The sequence below is a fragment of the Bombina bombina genome, chromosome 2, assembly GCF_027579735.1.
Source record: "Bombina bombina isolate aBomBom1 chromosome 2, aBomBom1.pri, whole genome shotgun sequence".
NCBI lineage: Eukaryota > Metazoa > Chordata > Amphibia > Anura > Bombinatoridae > Bombina > Bombina bombina.
In genome coordinates this window covers 308,568,357-308,578,880 of record NC_069500.1, presented here as the reverse complement: position 1 = coordinate 308,578,880, position 10,524 = coordinate 308,568,357, and positions in this window count along the sequence as shown.

The following is a 10,524-nucleotide window of genomic DNA, read 5'->3' as shown; positions in this document are numbered from 1 at the left end:
AAAATGGGTTTCATGTCCCTTTAATCATGGAATAGAAAACAGATTAGCCTAAATTTGTACTGGTTTTAGAGATAGACTGGCAACAAATAGTATTCTAGCCTCTGGAATACAATTTGTTCTTATTGGTGGATTAAGAACCCATTCGATAAGGCACACTGGTGGCAGCATATTGACTTTTTGATGATTTTAGCTTTCTTATCTAGAGTCATATAGACCAAATGAATCACTGTGGATCAATAGTCAGGAAAAAAACTTGAAACTTAGGATGGAAAAGAGAATTTGTATAATATTGTAAAGACAAGTCTAATTTCTTATTTGTGTGAAAAAACTGTCTGGCAGCACCGTTGTAAGCAAGTACTATTTTAAAAGCAAAGCAGGAATATAAGCTTAGGAGCCGGTCCATTTTAGGTTTTAGTTGGCTAAATAAACCCACCAATCAGCAAGCGCTGTCCAGTGTACTGAACCAAAAATGGGCCGGCTCCTAAGCTTTCATTCCTGCTTTTTCAAATAAAGAGAACAAAGAAATATTGATAATTGGAGTAAATTAGAAAGTTGCTTAAAATTGCATGCTCTATCTGAATCATAAAAGAAAAATTGTGGGTTTAGTATCCCTTTAAGGATGTTATATCAACATGAGTTTATGTGGACGATCAAGAGCAAATTTTTTGTGTGAATTGTATTATGCTACTGTTGCATGGTCAGGGAGTTTTTTTGCTTTCTATCATATACAAGAAAATATGTTCTGAAGTGTTAACGGTCCAGATATCAGAAGTGGCAGTGTGACTTCTTTATTTTTTTATATTCGTGGGAAATTATTTAACTGACTATAGTGAAGCAAGGTATATTGTATAAAATGATTTTCCATTCTTCACACTCTTATTTCAGACATACTAAATTGCTACAATCTCTTTTTACGTGTGACCAAGTAATAAATTGCATGTTTCCCAAGAAGATAAGAGGAAATTACTTTTTTGTAGTATAGAATGAAGAATCACTTCTGTTTTAAAGGGACAGTAAACACCTTGTAATTACAAGATATTTCTGTTGTCTTGCTAAAGAATAACATCAGCCAAGTATAAACATTTGTAAAATATACTGATATTGATTGATTCAATTGTTTTTCAATAGCCAGGGGGGAAATAAATAATAAAATTATATTTCAAAGTTGTTTTACTATGCATAACTATATTTTTTATATAAAAAGCTCAAGGAGCGAGATTACATATACGGCGCAGGCATCAGCACAAGCGCTGCAACCCACGCTGCCTGTAATTTCACCTCGCACATCGAGCTATTACATATACGGCGCCGGCAGTTCATAAAGTGCCGTAAGTCAGATAAACTAGTGATGTCCAGAAATGAGCGTAAATACAAATTTCTGGAGTCGCCAGTGACTTACAGCACTTTAGAAACTGCCAGCGCCTAAGAAAAGTAAAAAAAAAAAATCAAATCTCCCGTAAACGTCTAACACGCCTCCCAAAAATAAGCCCAACACGTAAAACCCCTAAATCCGCCATCAAACCCACATCGGAACTAATAAAAGTATTAACCCCTAAACCGTCAAAGTCCACAACGCAAATAATTAAATTACTAAGCTCCCTATAAGCTTACAAAATACTAAAGTTACTAACTATTAAAATAAAAAAAATCTAACACTACTTTAAAAATAAAAAAATAAACTAAGCATAAATTAAAGATCAGTCTAGTCAAAATTAAAATTCTGGTGTAGACTGTCCCTTTAAACTGCAATTACATAAAATAAAAAAACAAAATGATCAAATTTTTAAAAATGATACCTAATTTATATGAAAATAAAAAGCCCCCCCCCCAAATAAAAACACCCCCTACTCTAAGAATAAACTACCAGTAGCCCTTAAAAGGGTTTTTTTGCAGGGCATTGCCCCAAGATAATCAGCTCTTTTACATTAAAAATACACAAAGTCCCCCCTAACAGTAAAACCCATCCACCCACCAAACCCCCCCAAATAAAAAAACCTAACACTAAAAAACCTAAACTACCCATTGCCCTGAAAAGGGGCATTTGTTGGGCATTGCCCTTAAAAGGGCATTTAGCTCTTTTACAAAATGCCCACCCTAATCTAAATATTTTTTTTTTTAAAAAAAACCTAAGTCTTACTCCCAGGTTGGTACTCACCGTTCCTGAAGTCCGGCGGAGAAGGTCCTGTCCCATGCGGTGAAGTCTTCTACCAAGTGGCAACCTCTTCTTTCTTCTTCCAGGAACAATCCGGTGCAGAGCGGAAGGCGGAGCTGAAGACCTATGACCGCGGAGCTGAAGACCGGCGACCCTGGAACTGAAGACCGGCGATCCAGGAACTGAAGACCGGTGACCCTGGAACTGAAGACCAGCAACCGCTGAGCCATGGAGCGTGGAGGATCCTCTTCGTACGATCGCCTCAGTACACTGGATAGTTAATTCAAGGGACGCGATTAAAAATGACGCCCCTTGAATTCCTATTTGCTGATTTGATTCTTCTGTTCAAATCAGCCAGTAGGACGAGAGCTACTCAAATCCTATTGGCTATTCAAATCAGCCAATAGAATTTCAGTAGCTCTCATCCTATTGGCTGATTTGAACAGCCAATAGGATTTTAGTAGCTCTCATCCTATTGGCTGATTTGAATTTGAAAAATCAAATCAGCCAATAGGAATTCAAGGGAAGCAATTTTTAATCGCGTCCCTTGAATTCACTATCCAGTGTACGGCGGCGACCGTACAAAGAGGATCCTCCACACTCCATGGTTTCGTGGTCGCCGGTCTTCAGTTCCAGGGTCGCCCGTCTTCAGTTCCAGGATCGCCGGTCTTCAGTTCCAGGTTCGCCGGTCTTCAGCTCCGCGGTCATTGGTCTTCAGCTCCGCCCTCCGCTTAGCGACGGATTGTTCCAGGAAGAAGAAAGAAGAGGTTGCCGCTTGGAAGAAGACTTCACCGCATGGGACAGGACTTTCTCCGCTGGACTTCAGGAATGGTGAGTACCAACCTGGGGGTTAGACGTAGGTTTGTTTTTTATTATTTTGTTTATTATTTATTTAGATAAGGGAGGGCATTTTGTCAAAAAAGCTAAAAGCCCCTTTAAGGACAATGCCCAACAAATGCCCTTTTCAGGACAATGGATAGTTTGGGTTCTTTAGTGTTAGGTTTTTTATTTGGGGGAGTTTGGTGGGTGGGGGAATTTTACTGTTACGGGGGACTTTGTGTATTATTTTTCTTTTACAAGATATGACGAGTCCACGGATTTCATCCTTACTTGTGGGATTACACCTCCTGGTCAACAGGAGGAGGCAAAGAGCTCCACAGCAGAGCTGTATATATAGCTCCTCCCTTCCCTCCCACCCCAGTCATTCTCAAATGGTACAGATGGTGCTGTTTTTTTCTTACAGAGCAGCTTCTGAGTAGTCTTCTATGGGAACTGGGGGAGTTTTGTATCAGCTGCGCTTCCCATATTTCTGCTGCATTATCTGTATATGGTCTTGTGAAAATGTAACCAAGACCCTACCTTTTCACAGGGCCTCAGGAGGAAGACAGGGCCTCTTGATACTGTGGAATAATTATGCTGTATCCTCAGCACAGAGGTAAGTGCAGTTTTTATTCTGGGTGTCTCAGATTAACTGTACTGTCCTGGTTTATATATGGGGTTTCCCTTTATATTTCCCTCAGACATTAGGGTATTCTCCTAAGAGCACTGGGGTATGTGTAAGTAGCCGGTTTGGGGTAACAGACCGGATCTATTGTAGAATATGGCCAGACATTCTAGCATGGAAGGAGCTAGAGGCACTGGGAAATGTGTGTGTGCAGGGAGTAACTGTACATTGGGCTGACGCTTGGGAGGTTTGTTTGTAAGGCTCCGGTGTGAGGGACTAATCTGTAACAGGAGGTTTTCACTGTTATTAGCCCTGTATGAGGTGGTTGTATTTTTACTATGGCGGTTTTGCGGTGAAACTTTTCTTGAATCACACCCACGAGGGGCGGGGCTTAACTTTGCACGCTCTGATAGCGCATCTGTCCTTCTCTGATGGCCGCATCATCTCTATTGCTAAGCGCACTTGTGGGAGTAATACAAGTGTTTTAGACTACAGCATGATGCTTTTGGTGGTCCAGGAAGGTAGGAGCCGCAGCAGAGCTGCGGCAGGGTGACTGATTTTTTCCAAAATAATAAAGACAGTTTTTAAAGTGAAGCGGTTCTATTTTTCACTGATTTAGTGCACAGGACTCACGGGACTAAGGACTCACGGGTGGAAGGTGAATCTAGAGAAGAGTTCACTAATCCCTCAGACAAGGGTTCCTTTCTTGGGAACTCTAATAGACTCTGTATCCATGAAAAACATTTTTTTTCCGGTAGTCAGAAAATTAAAGATTCTGAATACATGCCGTGCCCTTTAGTCCAATCCTTGGCCATCAGTGGATCCAAGATAATTTGGTGGGTGGAGGCTCACTCTTGTTATCTGTCAGCAATCTACATCCCAGGAGTAGACAACTGGGAGGCGGATTTTTTGAGCAGACAGACGTTTCATCCGGGGGAATGGGAACTCCATTCCGGAGGTCTTTGCCACCCTGAATCTCAGGTGGGGCAGGCCAGAATTGGATCTGATGGCGTCTTGTCAAAATGCCAAGCTTCCAAGATACGGATCCAGGGATCCTCAGGCTGAACTGATAGATGCCTTGGCAGTGCCTTGGTCGTTCAACCTAGCTTATGTGTTTCCACCGTTTGCTCTCCTTCCCCGGGTGATTGCACGGATGAAACAGGAGAGGGCTTCGGTAATTCTAATTGCTCCTGCGTGGCCTCGCAGGACTTGGTATGCCGATCTGGTGGACATGTCCTCTCTGCCGCCGTGGAAGCTTCCATTGAGGCAGGACCTTCTTATTCAGGGACCCTTCCATCATCCGAATCTACTTTCTCTGCAGCTGACTGCTTGGAGATTGAACGCTTGATTTTATCTAAGCGAGGGTTCTCTGATTCAGTCATTGATACCTTGATTCAGGCACGTAAGCCTTTTACTAGAAAGATTTACCATAAGATATGGCGTAAATATCTTTTTTGGTGCAAATCCAAGGGCTACTCATGGAGTAGGGTTAGGATTCCTAGGATTTTAGCTTTTCTCCAAGAAGGTTTAGAGAAAGGGTTATCAGCAAGTTCCTTAAAGGGGCAGATCTCTGCTTTAACTATTTTGCTACGTAAACGCCTGGCAGATGTTCCAGATGTTCAATCCTTTTGTCAGGCTCTGGCTAGAATCAAGCCTGTGTTTAGATCAGTTGCTCCTCCTTGGAGTTTGAATTTAGTTCTTAATGTTCTTCAGGGGGTTCCGTTTGAACCTATGCACTCCATAGATATTAAATTATTATCTTGGAAGGTTTTATTTTTGGTTGCTATTTCTTCTGCTCGCAGAGTTTCTGAGCTTTTGGCTTTACAATGTGATTATCCTTATCTTATTTTCCATGCTGATAAGGTGGTGTTACGTACCAAACCTGGTTTTCTGTCTAAGGTTGTTTCTAACAAAAATATATTAATCAGGAAATTGTTGTTCCTTCCTTGTGTCCTAATCCTTCTTCTAAGAAGGAGCGTCTGTTACATAACTTGGACGTGGTCCGTGCCCTGAAATGTTACTTGCAGGCGACTAAAGATTTTCGTCAATCATCTTCATTATTTGTTGTTTTTTCTGGAAAACGTAGGGGCCAGAAGGCTACGGCTACCTCTCTTTCTTTTTGGCTGAAGAGTATCATCCATTTGGCATATGAGACTGCTGGACAGCAGCTTCCTGAAAGAATTACGGCTCATTCTACTTGAGCTGTGGCTTCCTCATGGGCATTTAAAAATGATGCATCTGTTGAACAGATTTGCAAGGCTGCAACTTGGTCGTCTCTTCACACTTTTTCCAAATTTTCCAAATTTGATACTTTTGCCTCATCTAAGGCTGTTTTTGGGAGAAAGGTTCTTCAAGCAGTGGTGCCTTCCATTTAGGTTCCTGTCTTGTCCCTCCCTTTCATTCGTGTCCTATAGCTTTGGTATTGTATCCCACAAGTAAGGACGAAATCTGTGGACTCGTCATATCTTGTAAAAGAAAAGGAAATTTATGCTTACCTGATACATTTATTTCTTATACGATATGACGAGTCCACGGCCCGCCCTGTTATTTTCTAAGACAGGTCTTTGTTTTTGTTAAACATCAGTCACCTCTGCTCCTTGGCTTTTCCTTTCTCTTCCTAACTTCAGTTGAATGACTGGAGTGTGAGTGAAGGGAGGAGCTATATAAACAGCTCTGCTGTGGAGCTCTTTGCCTCCCCCTGCTGACCAGGAGGCGTAATCCCACAAGTAAGGATGAAATCTGTGGACTAGTGCAGAAATATAAGCTCATGACAATAACATATACATAGTGTTGCGTACGTATAAAATTACATATGAGAACTATCTAAAGATAACATTGCTAACTAACAATATGTGACAATGATACAGAATGTAAATGATTTTCCTGGTAAGGCCCGAAGAGCAAGCTCGAGGCTCTTCAGACTGGGCAGATACTGCGTAACTCTTAACTCTGCCAAATGTTTAATACCAGTAGGTCCTGGTATGGGCTATTCCAATGGGCACTATATAATGACTTGATTTCACAGATTGAGGGCCTATACTAACTATATTGCTTGAAGTGGGCCTATATAAAATATACTCAAATAGCGAAAAAAGGCACCTTCACGGTTATGCGATTAAAAAGTTCTTTTGTTTATTACTTGAACAGCAGACAAATTATTCTTAAATTCAGCTCAGGATGGAAAGTTTGGGTTATTCCCAGTGACCCACTGACGCGTTTCAGCTCGCTGGCCGTAATCGTAGTGTGGTCTGTATAGCCTCTTCCGGCTCTTTTTAAATCTGTAGGCTTTTGCCTATTGGTTAAAACCAAAAGCCTGGGAATTAACCCGTTACTTTCCAATTCATTTAGATACTCATATGAAAATACTATTACATAAACTTTCTTTGGACAATCAATTCATGTATATTCTTAACATCCTCATATATGACATGATTTCATAAAATTAACTACATTGGCACATTTCAGAAAATAATTATTTACACTTTTAGATTCATATCTAAATTAATACTCTTGTATTAATATAATGATAGACGGAGGAAAAAAAGACTAAGAATGATTATTTGTTTAATTTAAATATGGTGTTAACTCCTTTCTTATTTACATATATTAATGGTACCCCTATAATGTAATGTAACCTTTACCAGATAATCTTAGACTTTAGTATCAATTTATATAACCCCTTATTTTAGGTAAATTCATTCATTGATATCTATTGTCCTCAACTCCATAATTTAGCTAATGGTTTATGGTTTATGATCAGGGAACGTTTTCTATTATCCCTCAGACAGTCAGAATCAAATATTAAATATTCTTTGTTTTTGGACACACAGACTATTGCCAGAAGTTAATCAGATCATATTCTGAATTTAGTCCTTGTGGCAACTTTGTTTTTAGTCTGTGTATCCAGAATATTTCTTTTTTAGCCAAGATTGACTCCCTATCATCTCCTCTTGAGCCCATTTTTGCATCATCTATTATTGTCCATCTAAGTGTTTTACTACTTTTATTGTGATAATTTTTAAAATGAAGCACTAGGGGTGTAGTCAATTTGCCTAATTTTATGTTCGAAAGGTGCTCTCTAATCCTATACCTTACTTCTCTTGTAGTGAGTCCAGTGTACTGCACTTCGCATTCTGTATAAGTAAGAAGGTAAATGGAATAAGTTGCTCTACAATTTGTGCATCCTTTAAATTCAAAGACTTCTCCTGTTACACTACTTTTGAAATCCTGTCTAGGGTCTAACTTCTCGCAGGCTTTGCAATGTAAATTGCCGCATCTAAATACCCCTCTATGTTCTAACCATGAGCTTCTTCTTGGAATCTCAGATTTCAATTGTGTAGGAGCAATTCTATTTCCAATAGACAGTCCTTTTCTGAATGCGAACCTGCACATTCTTGGATTAATCTCCTCCAACCCATCATCAGCTTTTATCATAAACAGATTTTTTTCTGATGATTTGACAAATTTCCTCATACTGATTACTGTATTGGGTGACAAAAGTCACCACTTTCTCCTCCTTAGTATCACGCTTTTTAGATAGATCCCTGTAATTTAGGTAAATTGACCTGTCTTGACCATCAATATCCTTTCTTACTGAGTCAATATCTTTTTGTTGATATCCTCTTTCTCTCAATCTTTTATTAAGATCGTCTGCTTGTATATTATACGTGCCCATATTAGTACAGTTTCTCTTGAGTCGTATATATTGACCCCTTATAACTGATTTAAAGACCCTTTGGGGATGATTGCTACGGGCATGCAATATAGTATTGCCCGATATGGGTTTTCTGTATAGTTCCACCTCAATTTTTCTTTGATTCCCTCCTTTAAGGGTAACATCTAAGTAGTTAATACTACTCTTACCTACTTCAAAGGTGAAGTTAATCCCTACATCATTTGTGTTCAATCTTTCCACAAACCTCCTCGCCTCCTCAGGGCTACCACACCATACGAATATCAAATCATCTATATATCGTTTGTAATAAACAATGTGGTCCCTATCAGTGTTTTCACCTCCAAAGATGTGGGACAGCTCCCACCATCCCATAAATAAATTTGCATAGGATGGTGCAAATTTTGCTCCCATGGCTGTCCCACACCTTTGGAGGTAAAATTCCCCCTCGAAGGCGAAGAAGTTGTGGCTCAGTAAAAATTCTGTTACTCGTAAGATGTATTTACATAGGTCTTCATCAAAAGATTTATTCCTATGAAGAAAATAATTTAATGCCTCCAAACCTTTCTCATGTCTAATAGAGGAATATAACGAGACTACATCTATAGTCAGCCATATGTAGTTTTCTTTCCAGTCCATAGATTCCATTTCTAGTAATAACTGTTTAGTGTCTCTTAAAAAACTTGGTAACTGTTTCACCAATGGTTGGAGAATTTCATCCAACCATTCTGAAAGATGTTCAAAAATGGAATTGATGCCACTTATTATAGGCTTTCCTACCACATTTTCTAAGGATTTGTGGACTTTAGGCAAAAAGTTGAAGATCGGAATAACGGGGTGTTCTACCAACAAAAATTCTTTGGTTTTAGCATCCACAAAACCACCTTCAATTCCATCATCAACTAAATGCCCAAGTTCCTTTTGGAAACGTTGTGTAGGGTTAAAAGTCAACTTAGTGTATTGATTCGGATTATTCAACTGTCTGTGGGCTTCTTTGACAAGGAAGGTTCGGTCCATAACCACGACCGAACCCCCCTTGTCTGCTGCCCTGATCACTAAATCATTTCTGTTTCCCAATTTCTTTAGCGCTAAATGCTAAACCCTATTGGGTTTAGGTTTGAATTTTGTCCCAAGTGAGGATTTTAATCTCTTTCAGACCTTAATTGACACTAATAAACTGATTCGAAATTTAACATTGAGAAAACATTTTAAAAATGATGAAAGCGGAGAGGTTTCTAGTCACTTGCAGTCTGAAAGAGATAGATATCCTATGAGTAGGAACCTTAGCTACCAGGAGGAATGTGATCTGGAAACTCTAGAATCATTATATGATGAAAGTAACAGTGAATTTGTGACTAGACAGATAATAAAAGGACCATCTATAAAAAAAGTTTCCTCTTTTTATCCTATTCAATCTAGGGGAGAAATTTTGGAAAAATTCCAAAAACGAGTTGAAAGGGATCTAAACAAATTATCTTATCGTGTAAATAAATATAAAGGAAAAAATTTGACCAAAGAAGAGCATTTAGCGCTAAAGAAATTGGGAAACAGAAATGATTTAGTGATCAGGGCAGCAGACAAGGGGGGTTCGGTCGTGGTTATGGACCGAACCTTCTTTGTCAAAGAAGCCCACATACAGTTGAATAATCCGAATCAATACACTAAGTTGACTTTTAACCCTACACAACGTTTCCAAAAGGAACTTGGGCATTTATTTGATGATGGAATTGAAGGTGGTTTTGTGGATGCTAAAACCAAAGAATTTTTGTTGGTAGAACACCCCGTTATTCCGATCTTCAACTTTTTGCCTAAAGTCCACAAATCCTTAGAAAATGTGGTAGGAAGGCCTATAATAAGATGCATCAATTCCATTTTTGAACATCTTTCAGAATGGTTGGATGAAATTCTCCAACCATTGGTGAAACAGTTACCAAGTTTTTTAAGAGACACTAAACAGTTATTACTAGAAATGGAATCTATGGACTGGAAAGAAAACTACATATGGCTGACTATAGATGTAGTCTCGTTATATTCCTCTATTAGACATGAGAAAGGTTTGGAGGCATTAAATTATTTTCTTCATAGGAATAAATCTTTTGATGAAGACCTATGTAAATACATCTTACGAGTAACAGAATTTTTACTGAGCCACAACTTCTTCGCCTTCGAGGGGGAATTTTACCTCCAAAGGTGTGGGACAGCCATGGGAGCAAAATTTGCACCATCCTATGCGAATTTATTTATGGGATGGTGGGA